The 17035-nt window shown below is 40.7% G+C and overlaps 1 protein-coding gene across 1 annotated transcript in view; it reads right to left on the bottom strand.

Moving 5' to 3' along the window:
* The window catches only part of PCDH11X (protocadherin 11 X-linked), a 787481-nt gene extending 777403 nt beyond the window's left edge, over window positions 1–10078 (bottom strand). Inside the window, exon 1 of the mRNA XM_030807651.1 lies at window positions 9705–10078. The gene's annotated coding sequence lies outside the window, so the exon portion shown is untranslated. The remainder of the gene's footprint in view (window positions 1–9704) is intronic.
* Between the last annotated feature and the right edge of the window lie 6957 nt (window positions 10079–17035).

Here is a 17035-nt window from a genome sequence, read left to right as displayed (position 1 = left end):
TTAATGTATTCATGTTTTGGAAGATTTTGATTCTCACAACCTAGCAAACAACCATCAAATAACAATTAAGGTATTCTTTTTTCTTTCTTTCTTTCTTTTTTTTTTTTTTTTGGAGACGGAGTCCTGCTCTGTCGCCAGGCTGGAGTGTAGTGGCGCGATCTCGGCTCACTGCAATCTCCCCCTCGAGGGTTCAAGGGATTCTCCTGCCTCAGCCTTCTGAGTAGCTGGGAGTACAGGCGCGCAGCAAGACGCCCAGCTAATTTTTGTAATTTTTTTTAGTAGAGACGGGGTTTCACCATGTTGGCCAGGATGGCCTAGATCTCTTTACCTCGTGATCTGCCCGCCTCAGCCTCCCAAAGTGCCGGGATTACAGGCGTGAGCCACTGTGACCAGCCATCACTTAAGGTATTCTAAATATATAATATGAGAAGTAAAAGAGAGAAGCTATCCAAGGCAGTTTCAAAAAGCTTGCATATTTCACACTAAACTGAAAATCAGGCCCTATCATCCAACGCTCTGGTAGTTCTCTTTCTTCTCTATTTGATTTCCTTTCTCCTCCCCTCTTCCTCTGTCACAAAGTAAAATAAAGCAATCTAAGATTACTCAGGAAAGAAAGGAAAGCTTTGCGTTGGCATAATTTTCCTGCCTACCTTTGCCTGACCAATACTCCCTGACAAACGCACATACGCCCTGACATAGAGAATGAGATTATGTAGCAAACATCAAATTTTAGAGAATGCACTCAAAATCTTCCCCAGATTATATTTAAAACTTAAAGGAAATGTGTACTTAACTATTTAGGGTAAATATGCATTTATAAAAATAAAACCATCCTTCCAGGAATGTATATTTCTAGCCATTTTAAGTAAATGGGCTTTTCCAGTCATTTAAAAAAAAATAAAATACTTAATGCATTGATACTTGAATCCATTCACCTGTTTTGCATATCAAAGCATCTTTTTTATGTTTTATAACACAATATGCACAATACAGGTGCTTTTAATAATCTCTATTCAAAACAAAATGTGGGAAACAGTATTTTCTAGATCTGAGTCAGAGTGGGAAATTGTTTACTGCAACAAAAAACAAACAAACAAGTTTTGGATACATTTAACTTTCTGATAAGATACTATTATTAAATTTGAGCAAAGGTAATTAAAAAGCCCTACATTTTGTGTTTTAAAATTCTAAACACATTGGAAAGCAGGGAACAAGTATGTTTGTGGAATAAATTAATTCATGCTATCACCCAATACCTTACATGAACTCCTGTAGCACTCATATCCCATCCCTGAGCCTTCCTTTTCTTATCTGTAAAAGAAGGGGTTTGGACTAAATTATCTTTCTGGTCCCTTCCACTTTCAGAGTCTACAAAACCTGCACTATACTTGGTGTACTGTAATGTAGAGTGACAACGAATACTTGTTGAATTCAATTTAATGTGACTATATATTACTTTGTTGTTGCTGTTGTTCATTGTTTTAGCCCTATTAGAATATAAGCTTTTCAAAGACAGAACTCTCCAAAATTTCTTTAAGGGCCACCCTTAACATTTAAAGTATTGCAATGCTGGACGAGCCATAGGTTTTTAGTTATTGATGGTTAATGAATCAATACAGTCAAACCGATAATACGTGGAGAGTCAAGGGACAAGGAAAGAATGTCCTAGATATCTATTGCTTTTTGTAAAATATCACAGGATTTTTTTTTTCCCTTTGCAAAGGGCCTTGAAATAACTTACAATTCCTTCATTTTACTTTTGGGGAAATTGAAGTCCAGGGAGGTGAAGGTTTTTGCCCAAGGTCACTCTCTAGACGCTAATAAAACATAAATCATAAAAGACCTTGTGTTCACACAATTTAAATAAACCCCTGCTCTCACTATACCTAAAACGAGTTTGTAATCTGAAGAAAACGATGATTTGAATTTTGGGGGCTTAATATCTTTTTGGTTGATATGATACAAACCCACACTCAACTGATTACCAAAGATATGTTGCTTCCAAAATGTCATGTCAGGAAAAAAAACACTACCTAAAAATCATTGGCAAACATCCCCTAAAATAAATCTTATGTAAAAATACAGGTGTTCTAAAAAAAATGACAGTATGATAGTAGGATATAGGACTAAACATTTGCTCCATTAAGTAAACTCAAACTTTATGGACTGTCATTATGATGGGTCATAATTTAAATTATTTTTGTAAACAAAATGGAAGAAGCATATAAGCATGTACTGTTAACATTTCAATAGTTCTACCATTTTATTTAATATCATATAATTTTTATAAAGCCTAGTGCACAAAGACTAGGAGAAATAGAAATAGGAGAATATAACGGTAGTAGAAAATTAACTGAAAAACTTATTGTAATATATTTGAATATACTTGTCTTTGAAATTTTTATTTTTTAATCCAAGACACATTATATATTTTTGCTTTTTACATTCAGAACTTTGACAACATATACTCAAAGATAAAAGAGAGGCAAGAAGGGATGTTGGGAAAAGACCTGGCTTGGAGACTAAAGACCATCAATCCTCTTGAAGCTTCCCCACTTAATTCTGGAAATTCTTAGGGAGCTGATTTCATCAGCGGGAACTTCAGTCTCCCCATTGACAAAATGGGTATAACCATGCCTTCTTTTTCTACTCAAAAATTTTTATGAGCCTAAAATAAAATAACTTTTTAAATGATATAAAAATATAAAATACTATACATATTGAAGGAGTTAAAGAATGAATCAAAATAAAGGTGACAGAAAACAATCTTTTAATTTCATTTTATGTGATGATAGAAACTGAATTATATAATTAGTTAAAAATCTCAATTTGCACTCTAATCACTTAAGGATTTTTAAAAGAAATGAATTTTCCTTTAGTTTAACTAAAATCCATCAGCAAATTAATTTTATCATTGTCATGCTAAAAGTTATATTAGATTATTAAAACAGTTTTTATTGAACAGATAAATATATTCTTCCGGAATTTATTCTCTCCTTTCATTTTCCTTTCCTCCTATTTACCCAAATCTACACGTTCAAGATGAGCAGATTAGGTGTACAAAAATCATTCTTTCAGATTTGGGCTGGAAATAAAAATTGTAGCCACTGATGTTCTTTGTCTTAAAATGTATTATATTGATCCAGTGCATAACACATTAGAGACAATTAAAAGGGCAGTTTAAATCCTTGAAAAGTTGAGAATTTTTCGATTGCAAAAAGATAACATGTACATTTATAATTTCTGGCAAGCTACTCCTCAAATTCAAAACAGTAATTGAAAAATACTCTTTTTCCCATGTTTTGGTGCTGTTTGATAATGAGAATGCAGTCTTTCCACAGATGTAACTGAGTATCAAAAGACAGTTTCACCCTAAAATAGTTTTCTCTATCTGATAAACCTTTATTTTACAATTAACCTTGCACAGAGAATAAATCTTAAGGGACCATGACACATAGGTCATTTGATGTTTTCTCCTAACAAAAGATAACCACATTTTAGAGATGATGCGCTTGTGAAGAACTTCTATTGAAAAATAACACCATTTCAAATATGATTAATTTGAACATAGCAACCAGTTTGGAACATCAAGACATCTTACCTAGTTTTCTTCATTCTGGATACGGAATGATCAATAAAGTCTTCAAATAATAGAACTCTGCTCAGACAATGACATGTAATTTGGAATGTTGTAATATAAAGTCAATCTAATTAAATGTTCCAAAATATTTTATTTTTCCCAAAGGTAATATGTATATATGTCTTTGAGGAAAAATGTATTTTTACAGCATACTCTTTCTTCCCTTCCCAATTCCCAGCGATGTTGAATCAATTCCACTGAATGTAGAGAGAAGAACGATATGAGAATTGCATCTTTACCATACACACAGAAAAAGAATTTTCTAAGAGTGCAGTTAAAATAAAACAAACGGGTTCCTTTGCCTCTGAAGATTGGTAACTGTATGTTGACATGAACACATGTTGACACAGGCCTTAAAATCCTGTGTGTGGGCTGAGGGGGTCTGCTGAGGGGGGTGCCTTCTCAAAATATTTAAACTTGAGCCACTATACCAATCCCACAAAGCAAAAAGAAAAAAGGTAGGGGGAGGAGGGAATAAAAATAAGAAAGAATTTCACTGAAAATATAAAAGGAATTACCCATGGGAAGAGAATACAGCAGAAAGGATGGGATGCAGAGAAACAGTGTCAGGAGTGTGTCAGTGAGAAATTCAGAAAGGTTGGAAATACTCCCCAAAGTAAAATATTTGAATCCCTAGCCACAACCAAAGGAAAACAGACATTTGCAGGCATAATAAAAATATATAACAAATTGAAGGAATTCCACTAAAAGTCTTGTGTGAAATAAAACAGCAAAAGACACAGAAAGGAAGAAACCTTGATGACGAAAATTTGGCAAATCTAAGCAAGTTTAAAGTAGAGTGGCTTTTCTTTCCCCTTAGCCTCTTTGAGGTCAGTGAAAAGATAGGAGAATCCAAGGTGGCTAATGGGGAGGAGGATGTAAAAGGGGGAAATGAGTGGACAAATTAGAAGGATAATTAATGCATGGGAAAGGGGCAGGGGATAGCTGACTTAGAGGAGGAAAAAGAAGAGAGATAGAGCTATTTGTTAGTGCCTAAAGGGAGGAAAAAGACAAGATTAAGAGGCTCTAACTGGTTGTAGAAAGAAGGCTGAAGTGGGTAAAATGTTACATGATGTAAGGTTCAGAGATGATGCAGGGATGTGTGTAGAAAATGGGGTGAGGTGAAGATGAATGTGCTTGCAAGTGGCTGAAGGAGTGGGGGTCTCCTCAGGACAAAGAGTTTACTCAATAGATGGAAGATGGGGAATTTTTCGAAGGCTGGATGGGGAAAGTGAGATGAGTAAAAGATCTAAGTGGATAGATGATGATGCCTAAAGAGAAATTTTATTCCCCAAAGGAGCCTTCTTTTCTTTCTTAGTTATACTGATTAGCTTTAGGCCCTATTCATTCATTAGTCCTCTCTTCTGGATGCTACATTATCTTCTTAACATATTTGCCTCCACTCTCTACTGTAATACATCAATGTATTCAATTCTTCATTTAAATGCAAACAACAATAATATTTCTACTGTGTGCTATCTATTGTCCAATTTTCTCAGGCTATTTTGTTGTTGTTACTTTAACAAATTTGCTAGAAAAAAATCTTCAAAGATGTTCTAGGTCTACGAAACACACATATACCTCTAAACTTTGTAACAAGACATCAAGCCCTCATGCCCTTCTTTACTTATTCTGTGTAGGTCATGACCTTCCAGATATATTTCTTGGCCAGCCACTGACTAAGAATGACTATTTTTAAAGCCACAGACGTCTCTCTCCTTTATGAACCTCTTCTCAACCTCTTAACAAAAATTAATTCCTCCCTCCATTATGCTCAATTACGCCATTTATCACATTGTATCCTAGATCTATAAGAGTGTCATGGCTCAAAGAGGCCCATGCCATGTTTGTCATACTCCCTTTTGTATTCCTAGAGCCTAGCACATTGTCTGGCACAGTAGGAGACTAATTAAAGTTTGTGGATTTTTCAGTGAATAAATACAGGGATGACACCTCCTTTAAAATATGTGAAGCAAGATTCTTGGAGAGAATTAGCCTTCAAAATTTCATTCCCTGAATAATTTTCTTACCCACTAAAAAAACGTGGCTGCCATACATATTTTTTCAATGTAGCTCAAAGCCAGTGGCTTATATAAACTCTCCTTGTCGATGTGCCTCCCCTTGCTCCACCAAGAATCTTATAAATCCTAGCTAAAGGCTGTTGTGGACTGCTTGCGCAGAGAAAAAGAATTTTCTGCTTTCTGAATCTCTTAACCAGATTTCTTCCCTGCCACCAGCAGTCTGGAAGCTCTCTATCAAGAATTTCTATCTCGCAAAAAATACAAAGTTTTGAATACCAAGAGAAGGAAGAATGCGAAACCTGTAATCCCTTCTGCCAGGGCTTTCAGCTGCTGAAACCCAGCATTACCTGGGCGTCCTTCAGAATCCATTCCGGTGACAAAAAGGCCAAGGAGCCGGGGAAAGGGGCAGGGAGTGGGGGTGCACAGTTTATTTCAACCCTTAGCAAATGACTGAGCTCTAGAAAATGAGTGTGTTTTATGCTTGGTCGGAGTTTCTTTCCCATTCCTGTATTTCAGACGCACAGCAACTTTAAGTTTACTGCCAGCTATACGTCATGAAAGGGAAGCTTTTCATCAAAGGGAAGAAGAAAAGGAAGGGGGAAAAATCCTACTTTTACAAAACAGAGTAATTCTTTGCTCCTGCTCCCTTTGCCCACATCTCTCACCTGCCTCCAAACCAAAACACAGTAGGTAAGCAGTTTGTTGCGACATCCCTTGAAGGTTTTTTCCTTTGGAAGGTAATTCTGCTCCAGGCGCCAGTTGCCTCTACACGCCCTGCCTCTGCCCCTCCCTCTTGCCCTGTGCAACCTCCTCCAACTGCATTCTGCGGCCCTTCTACCAAACCTAAAGAAGGAATTGTCCGCAATCAGGAAAACAGATTAGCCTCAAATTTGGCAAAGCAGGGGCTTGCTCCTTAGGACTGGAAGAGCAAGCTCAAAAGGGAAGCCGGGGCGGGCTTCCGTCTTAAAGAAACCTATTCCTGCATCATCCCAATTTGGAGCGCGGGTCTCTAAATAAAGAGCATGGTGGTCTCTCCCCTATGGCAGTAGTGGATAGAGCCTTTCCGCAACTTCCAATTTGCAGTTTCTTCTTTCTGTGAAGGGGATTCCCCAGCCTGCGCTTTCGCCTAAGGTTACAAACCCTCCCCCACCTCACAATTTTGTGGGAAGGATGACCCTCCCCGCCTTCTAGAGAGCTTGCTCTGTGACAGGCGAAGCAGCAGCCACGGGGTTTTTTAAAGAGGCCGTTCTTCATATCCTTCTTTTTGTCACCCGAGGGGAGAGAAAACAGAAATTTAACACCAGTTACTACTCTTATTGCATCTGGAACACTTGCCCTCTAAAATGTTGCTAAATAAGTAAACTCACTGTGAATAGTGAAGGTGCAAGCTGAAAAAGGGAGACAGCTGGGGCGCGGAGGAAAGGAGGAAATGGAGGAGGGAAGACCCCAAATCTGGGTTTGAACCCCGGGTTTAAAACCGGCGGCGGGCCGCCAGCAGTGGCCACCCCCGCCTCAGGCGCCTTAGCGCGCCTCTGAGGAGCGAGAGACTGGAAGGCGGGGCTGCGAGCCGGGACCCAGGAAGGGCCGAAGGGACTCGAGGGCGGCTGCGCGCAGGGAGCGCGCGGGGCAGGGCTGCTCGCGCTTGCGGGTCGGACTCGCCGCTCGGCTTCCCATCGGCCGGGCCAAGCCTCTCTGCAGCTGACATCATTGCCAGAAGGAGGGGCTGCCCCTGCCAAGGCGACTGAAGAACAGGGTTCTCCGGCCTGGTAGGCAAAGGCGCTCCCTCGCCGCTTGGCGAGTGTGGCGCCCTGGCAGCTGCAGCGGGACTCAGCTTTTGGGAACTGCACGCGGCAATTCTTAATTTAGTCGAGGGAGAAAGGTATCTTTAGACCTTAGCGCATCCATCTCTCGGTTCTTTCGTCAAGACCGCCCGCATACGGTCCGCGCTCTCTCTATAATGAACCAGACAAAGGCAAGAAAGGGGGAAACGTGTACATACACTATTACTTCGACTTGCTTCCAATTGCTTCCCCACCCCCACCCCCGCCGCGACACACACACACGCGCGCACACACACACACAGACCTACAGAGGAAAGGCCAGCCCTGGCGCTGGAATTTCCTGCCGGGATTGCGAGAGTTTGTTTCAAACAAGATTAAAAGTGGAATTCCGTCAGTCTTTACCAAGTTGCGCGGGTGCCCGCAAGTACCGTTTCCTTTTCTATTTTGAGTCACACCTGTTTTACTTTTTAGGGGGCCTAAGAAGACTGTCGCTTTAAGTCACAAAGCACCACTATGTTCTCAGGTGTTGTGCTCAGTGTTCGGAATTCTCTGCATGCTCCTCAGGTTGTTTCCTGGTTGCAGCGCTAAGAGCGCACAGGCGACTGCTATGACACCATCGCCTCCTCCCCATCTTTGCTGCCCCCCCCCACCCGGATTTTCAACCAGTTTTTTCCACACACTTTTCTTCGTACAAACAGATCCTAGGCTGGGTTTAAATCCCATTTTGTGATGTTTCCACACAAGAAAAGGACACTTTAAAATTTTTTATTTTGTTTGTTGTTGAGCTTTAATTCTTTTTCTTTTGTCCTAGCCCCTCTTCCCCACGGTTTTTGCTTTGTGGGTGTGTGCCGCAGTGGCGCAAATAGCAATTCCCAGCCCCCAGCCCACATTTTGCATCGGAGAGGCTAGGGCTCACCCATAAGCGCTTAACATGAGCAGCCTAGCGCCCCACACCCTAAGCCGCAGGCGGCTGAAGCAGAGGAACGCGGAATAAATCATTGTGAAGCAAAACGGCCCATCTTCGGTTAAGCTCTAAAAGTCTTTCCTTGGGAGAGGCAAGGAAGCGGCTCTGGCTATACACTCTGAGAAAGTGACCTCTCCTCCTACCCCTCAGTCCCTTTGCGACTAAGCGCTCAGATGCAAGTCCCAGATGCAACCCGGGCGGACCGCCGCTCAGCTCTTCTAAAGTCTAAAAAATGTACCCGTTTGCGGCTACTCGCTTTTTAAAAAGTCACATTTTCCGATGAACCTCTTTTAAAAGGTACATTACTTTTCTCGAAAAAAAAAAGCCGTTTTATCGCTACGCGCTTTAAGAAAAAGAATTCCTTTGTGAGGACGTGAACTGTTTCTCGGTTCTCTCTTAGAAAACACCACCTATTTATGGGATAGGTGGGCGGTTTATTGATTTATTTATTTGGCTAAGGGATTACAAGTCATTTCTTTAGAGAAAGAGGAACCCTTTTATGTCTGGCAATACTCTTAGAAAAGTCTTTTTTCTTTTTTAAATGAGAAAATGATGCCGTTCTTCGGCTACATTATAAGTTGATTTAAAAAAAATAGGCAGTATTTCTCACACCTACCATCTCCACATCCAGCAGGTGCTGGCTTGAGTACAGCCCCATAAACAGGGCGGGAAGGAAGGGCGGGGAGGCGAGCGCCAAGAGAAACAGCACCGGGAACCCTGTGCGCTCCTGGCTCTCCGCTCTGCGCCAAGGGTCGTACCCTCAAGGGTTGGAGCCAGCCTGGCAGGGATCCAAACCCGAGCCCCCAGAGGAGCGCAGCGAGGCCAGGGGTAATTTCTCGGCTAGAGGCATCGCCCCTCAGCTCCAATCTCTCAGTCGGGCGAGTCTGGGAGTCTGGGACGTGCTCTTTTGTCAACACCCGCCCCAATCTTAGAGTTTCCCTCAGCCTCGCTGAAGCTGGCTGTACCCATTAAAGGGAGAGACCTTTTTGCACAGCCAATGTCGGGGAAATTCATGCGCCGACACATTTCTGACAAAAGTGAGAGTTTTCCCAAAGTAACCAAGCGCAGCTGTGGTAGTGCAAAAAGATATTCTCCCTGCGCTCACCTCCGGGGTTTGCTCTTTCTCTTACCTCCCGGGAAGAGAAGGGGGAAGGGAGAATAGCAGAAGCGTCTTTAAAACCACCCCGTTGTCATAGTTCAGACCTCAGGGACAGGCAGCGGGCAGTGTCCGCGCACTAAGTGTGGAGCTCACGCCTCCCTGACAGCACCCTGTACAGGTACCCAGTCCAGTTACTTACCTAATAACGATGCCTTTAGAGTAGAATGAAGAGGTAAACGAAAGAGAGAAAAAAGGCTTCCGCCCGCTCCACGGAGACTGCGACTGCTGTAGCGGGCTCTACCGCCACAGCTCGCAGTCCGCAGAGCAGCCGGAGTCGCTGAGGTTGTTTCTGAGGCTATTCAGGCAGCCCGGGCTGCCTGCGCTGCCTGTGTCGCCGCTGGCACTGCCACTCTGCGCACTCTGTTTGGCTTGCCTTCCGCTTTGCCGCGCGGGCAGCTGAGTGCAGCTACTGCTCACGGCTCCTCCCGCCCCGACAGTTCGCCGACTGCAAGGAGCCAGTGCCGAGCCAGCCCTTTTGAATGGCGAGGGGGAGGGACTTAACAGAGGGGGAGAAAGGGGAAGGAAGGGGGGTGAACCAGGGGAAGGCGTGGGGAGAGAAGTAAACCAGTGTCCGGGCCTCCTGCTGGGAAGGGATGGCGCAGCACCAACTGCTGAGTACCCCCCTCTGGTCCCCACTCCCTGCGCCTCACATCCCCCATCGATCCGGGGGCGGCCCCTCCCCGCTGACGGAGAACCAGCAAGAAGGGCGGGGGAGAGATGGAGGTAAGCTTAGGAAGTTACCGCTCGCCTCCTGGAGAAGGAGGCAGAAAGCGTGCTGGCAGCACTCTCGCGTGCGGGACCCGCTGCTGAAGAAAACGCGCCGCTTTCGGGCTGCTAGCTTTCCTGAGCAAAACCCAGGGCATGCAATGTTCTCCTCGGTCCTCTGCTCACTGTTCTCTTAGGCTTCCCTTTAAGTTTCACTCATTCACATTTTCTCAGAGAAGTTTGATTTTTCTTGTGTGTTTTTCTTGTGATCCCGCTGGCTGCCCTGACTCCAGCTAGAGAACAAGCATCCTACAGCACCATTTTCTCATACAAAGGATACTTAAGGCAGACTAGGGGAAGTAGGGGCAGGAGCCTGGCAAAGTCACAGTTGGAGCTGAGAGGCTGTTTGCATGTGTCATACTCAACTGTGAGCGGGGTCTGGTACTTCAATCGCCTTACCAGATTAATCCTCTGACAGCAGCGAAGGGGTGTGTGTGTGTGTGTGTGTGTGTGTGTGTGTGTGTGAAGGAGGGAAGGAGAAGTTCTAGCGACCTAGCATTTGGCTACCCCAGAGAGCAAGTAGGAGTGAGTCAGGTGGCATTGCTGCCAGAGACCAGGCAGCGTCGCGGGCATGGACGGCGCTTTTCCAAGGTAGGAAAGGGGGCAAGAGAGGGAGGAAACCAGCCCGGAGCCTCATGCCTGGTGCTTGCCAGCGAGCTCTGGCTGCCTGATAGGCGACGGCTGGGTGGGCATCTGGGTGCCAGGTCCCCAAGGACCACTAAAGCTACCAGGAGATATGTGGCTGGTTTATGCCTTCGAAGGGTCATGGGTATAAGGAAGTAGGGGCCAATTCCCCCGTTCCTGGCATGTGATTAAAAAACCAGTAGTAACAACATCAAAACCACCCCAGCTGGTCAACTCTTATTCTTGTTTCAAGGAACAACTCCTTAAATTTACCCAGACGCCAGAGAATGAACCAGGTGAATTTTCTAAATTCCTCTCTCCAGAAAGGTGTACGATTTTATGGGGAAAATCCACTTTCCATGCTTATCCTGTAGAAAAACTTATCTTTCTGGTGCTGTGCAATTTTTTGAAAGGAGGTGGCTCTTTTTCCTGAAATAAAAGGAGAAAAAGTAGAGAATGTTTTAGAGCACCAATAACACAGTATCCATTTTTTTTTTTTTGTCTACTGAATGGAAGAGGAGATGATATCTGCATAGAGATAAAACATCAAGAAGGAAAAATTTTCAGAATTATAATAAGTTGCTTTTCTCTAATAGCTTCTTCAGGGAAAGTTTTTTAACTGAAAGGCAAATCCTTATGACTTGTTTCCCCAGTATATCCTTCTCTTCTTCTTAGCTTCCTCCTTTCCCATTCCTGATATTTTGAAGGTTAAAACCTTAGTTCAAATATTCCTCACGTCACTTTTTTGCATATTTTTATACCGAAAGCCATACTACTAAGAGAAACATCAGCACCACAGCTCAGTGCAGGTCTGCATGAAAGAAAACAGAGAAATGTTTACTTGCACAGGTATGAGGAGACACTTCACTATTACATTTTGCTCCTTCTGTAACTGTCCCTCCATTATTCACAGTATCCAGCACATGCATTGTACTCTTCTTGGGAGCTAGGAAATGTCTGAGAGGGGAAATCAGAAGCTGCTAAATGGTTACAGCTCTGACTCTTGGGGACTGCACTACGGGATGAGACTGTGTCATGGGAGATGGCAAGAACTCAATGCAAATAAAATCACTGATTGATCCAGGGACAGTGTGGCACAGGCATGCTATGGGAGTGCTTTCAAATACTAAGAATTATTCATAACATCCATATTAGATGCCAATTAATTGATTTCTGAAGATTTCCATTTAATCCCTAGGCAGGAGAAGAGAACTATTTTGTCACCGTTTAAAGTATTTAAAGTTATCATCATGACAGACTTATGAGGTTAATATTATTATTCCATTTTGCAATTCCTGAAACTGAAATTCACAGAGGACAGGTGATTTGCACAAGACCATGATGTTAAAGAGTAACAGACTCTAGATTTCTATTCGGGGTCTATAACTCATAAATTCAGCTACATGGTTACTTTATAGTTAATCTGAATTCTTCTATATATAATATGGAGCAGAGCATTTAGTTTTAGGTTTACAGTCCAATAGGAAATGATCTGAATAGATTAGAAACATTACTTACAGACCAAGGAGACTCTACTAGTTGAACTAAGTAATCCAGAAAATTACCTAAGAAATTGAGTCTGTTGAAGACTGACAGAAATCCACATCTGAAAATAATGAAAAATTTCCCCCCTTTTCTTTTCTCCTGTGTTCTGTCTGATGGTGGCACCAATGAGCAACGGAATAACCAAAAGGCACCTGGCAAAAAGCTCTAGGCATTCTAACTTTAAAAGGACTGATGAAGACGCTTTTCTGACTACAGACAGAAGGACTCCCCATTACTGAATGTTTTTAATGTACCATCTGCATTATATAAATTGTCCTATTAATCCTCCAAACCATTCTATGAGGTAGGTATTATTAACTTCATGTTTCCCTTAACAAATGAGAAAACAGAGACTCGGTAAAAATGCCCAAGGTATTATAGCTATAAAATACACAGGAAATTCCAACCCATGTTACGTCCAGTCCATTGTGTTGCCCCTTAGCATATGGTCTTCAGATTGTGTAGTGACACATTTTCAGAATGTGCATTGCATCAAAAATTTTATGACTAACAAAAGTCCTCAAAAGCAAAAAGGGCACTGTGGGAATCTGGTTTTTGGATGAGGTGTCAGGAAGGAACTGTGATATTTATTGCATTTTGTTTCTTCAGTGTTCCCATTAGGAACCTAGACCAGGGTTCTGCTATGATCATAAAAGGGAAATTATGGTAATATATACCCCATAAACATGGAAATATGCCTATTCTCTGAGGGATAAACTATAAAGCCATTCTGATTATATAATGGATCAAAGAAGAGTTTTCAAAAACATCAGTGAGTAAGGATGTTTCTCAGGCCTGTAAGAATTGATTAAAACCAAGAAATAACATGCCCATGTGAAAAAGGATTGATCAGCCATAGAATCCTGGTGAAAGAAGACTCAGAGAGATGAGCATTGGCAACACCTATTCATGTACGTTTTCATTTCTCTGACAAAATCACGCTTGATATGAGATTGATGAAGCCAATCAAATATTGTTATTTCAATTCACCTTGCATGAAACATCCCTTATCAAGCAATCTGTCATCTCATTGTGATCTGTCTTTCCATATAGTCTCTGTTCAGAGAAGGAGTGTACATGTCATGCAGATAGATGACAACAGAGTAATTTGTATTTATCATGTGACAGTTATTTTGCACTAAATTCCATTCTTTTTTTTGTGTTTTACATCACAAATTGCACTATTCATTGCACAGACATGTTATAATCAATAGATCATCATTGCTATTGGGAAAGTAGATTGGTGTATGGGAATGAAACAGAAAGACTGGATAAAACCCATTCTCCATGATATTTTTAATGTTTAACATTAAACCATCAGCAATAATTGCAATCAGTAGGAGGGAGTGATGCTCAGTAGTTAAGAAAAAACCTTTGATTTTTGACCAAATTTGGAGTCCTGGCTCTGCTGTGTTCTAGCTGTCTGGCTGTGAAGAAATTAATCTCTAGACCTGTATTGTCCGATAAGATAACCACTACCCACATGTGGCTACTGAGCACATGAAATGTGGCTTGCCCTAGTTGACATATGCTTCGAGTGTAAAGTGCACACCCAATTTTGAAGGTATATCACATAAACACACACACACACACACACACACACACGTATGTAAAATATATTGGTCAGGTGCCATGGTTCAGGCCTGTAATCCCAACACTTTGGAGGACCAAGGCAGCAGGATTGCTTGATCTCAGGAGTTACAGACCAGCTTGGGCAACATAGTGAGACCTCATCTATACTAAAAATAAAAAATTCACCAGGTGTGGCAGTGCACACCTGTAGTCCCTGCTACTCAGGAGGCTGAGATGGGAGCATCACTTAGGCCCAGGACTCGAAGGCTGCAGTGAGCTATGATTGTGGCAATATACTCTAGCCTAGGCAACAGAGCAAGACCCTGGTTCAATATATAATATAACATAATATAACATAATATAATATAATATAATATAATATAATATATAATATAACATAATATACCATTATCATTGCATATCAGTTACATGATGAAATAATATATTGACTCATTGGTTCAACAAATATATTATTAAATTAATTTCAACTGTGTATTTTTAATATTTTTAGAAAATTTCAAATTACATGTGTGGCTTGCATTACATATTTTTTTGGACAGAGCTGTCCTAAAAAGCTACAGTTCCTTCATCTAAAATTGGGGATAATAACCTTGTCCACCTCAAAATATTATAGTGATATTTAAATAAGGTAATTCACCTAAAATGCTCAGCACAATGTCTAAGATAAAGCTAAGAAGTTGTCACTCTCCAAGACATAAAAAAATAAAGATGTTAAGGGAAATTAAAAGATAACATAAACCTCAAAGGGATAGAGACTGCTTAAAGCAAAAGTCTTAGTTAAGAATTCATTTGTCTTTATCCCAAGTGAAATCATTCTGCTTCTCTCTTTAAAAGCAACAACAAAGATTCATGAGCCATCATAGGGGTAGGGGAACAGTACTGTGACCTACAAATATTATAGTGCATATGCAAATGATATGAGAAGTTAAAAGTACTTTCTCAATTCCAAGCATTTTTACTATCATAATTTGTACAGGCAGTTTTACATTTAATTGGTAGATATTTCTAGTGTTCAGGCACTCACGTCACAAATGATAATAAGGCTGAAACTGGTACAGATACACAAAAGACAAATGAATTTCTTCAGAAGCTAAAGATTGAGAAATGGGAGAACGTCTGCTAGTTGCCGAGCTCTATGCTGTCGGTAGTTTAGCTGCTTTACCTAGCAGCTCACCAAATGCATAGCTCAGCTGGAGACACCAGAGGGTACTATTACTGAAAACATAGATGAATTAAATCTTTCGACACACTCTCCCCTCTCCACCACTATAATGTATAAGAATATTTGAAAAGGGCATATCTGTGAAATGAAAGTAAAAACATTTCTCCATTCCCTCCTGTATATGACTTGCAAGGTTTTTTTGGTTTTTGTTTTTTTGTTTTTTAGACCTGGGACTGGCCTTACAACACTACCAAAATAAAAAATATATATATTAGAAGTGTGCTATAGTGCTTGGGCCAATAACTGGGAAAAGTTTGAACTCGTTCCCTGCTCTGAGAAAAGCTTTACTGAAAGTACAAGGAGGGGAGGAAAAGAAGGGCTTTCTATAGAGGAAAGATTTTGATAAGAATTCTTAACTACTTCAACAACCTCTGTAATTAATAGGGGTGTGACAACTGTTTGGTAGTCAGGTCATATAGAAGATTTTTTTTTCCAGTAGGCTTGAACAGCTCCACAACTGCAGTGGATAAAAGCTATAGCTGAATTTCTTTCACAAGAACCTGGCAATTACAGCCTTATGTTTATAGCTAAACTTTGTTGAAGCACTGAGCTCTGATTATAAATGATTATAAATTATAAATGATTGTAAATGTGGGGTTGTTCTCAAGGTTGCTATTTTCCCCTGAAGAATTAATTTATCCTACTGTACTCTTATTTTTCTGCAAATGAATAGCTGCAACTGTACCAGATGAGGATTTTCATCTGTGTGCTACTGGCCTCTGTTCTGATGGCAGCACGTGAATGGGGAAAATTATTGTTTTTTAAAGAGTAGAATGATTAGAATGCTATTAACAGTCTCTATCTTTCTTGTTTCTTTAGGACAGGCTGTGCCTTAAGTTATCCAAGTGTTGCATGGTGAGGTGAATGATTCCAACAGTTTTGTTTGTTGAGAAAAGCAGAATCCTTTTTTTTTCATTAACAATGAGAATGAATTTTCCTATTCCATCAAGATTTCTATGTGGCCATCTCTTCAGGACATAGGTATCAGCTACTGCTTTAAATTTAGGAAATGCACACACATATGTAACCAACCACATAATGTTTCCAAAGCAATATATTGAGATTGCTACAAATACACATTTTTCAAGAATCCTGGACTAATCCCACACTACTCTGAGCCTTCTTTACTTTTTAAGCCTCTTTATTTCTATTATATGACTGTGAACTAAGTAGATTTAACTTTTGTATGCTTTGTAAAATCAGTTATATTTTCTGATATGTGATAACAAATATACTGTGTATTTCATTGAAACATATAGGAAAACTGCTCTTTTTTTCCTTTTAAAATCAATGCCTATGGTATAGTCAACAAAGAATTTAATGAGTGGCTATTTTGAGCCATTTTTAATTGGCTGGATTACTGAAGACATACCATTTTAAATGATTACACATATGTTTAGAGAATCAGCATAGGATTTTTGTTTTTCCTTTGAGATTGAACAATTTTTATTTCATCATTACTAAAACTTAACTGACAATTTTTATTTTTTCATTACTAAAACTTAGCTGGATGTCAGTTTCTGCCTTTAAATAAAATATCCAAATCCAGGATTATTCTCGATTGCAAAAATGCAGCTGGTCTCAACTATTCCTTTTATATTTTCTTTCACATAGGGTAGAAAATGGTGAATCATTGTACTTTCATATAATAAAAAGATGTCTTGAATTTTAAATGTAATTGTCCTTTCTTGAGTAACTTCTAAATGAAGTGAAACCACAAA

The sequence above is a fragment of the Nomascus leucogenys genome, chromosome X (assembly GCF_006542625.1).
Source record: "Nomascus leucogenys isolate Asia chromosome X, Asia_NLE_v1, whole genome shotgun sequence".
NCBI classification, from domain to species: Eukaryota; Metazoa; Chordata; class Mammalia; order Primates; family Hylobatidae; genus Nomascus; species Nomascus leucogenys.
Note: the sequence above shows the minus strand (reverse complement) of the source record. Positions and strands in the feature narration are given on the sequence as shown.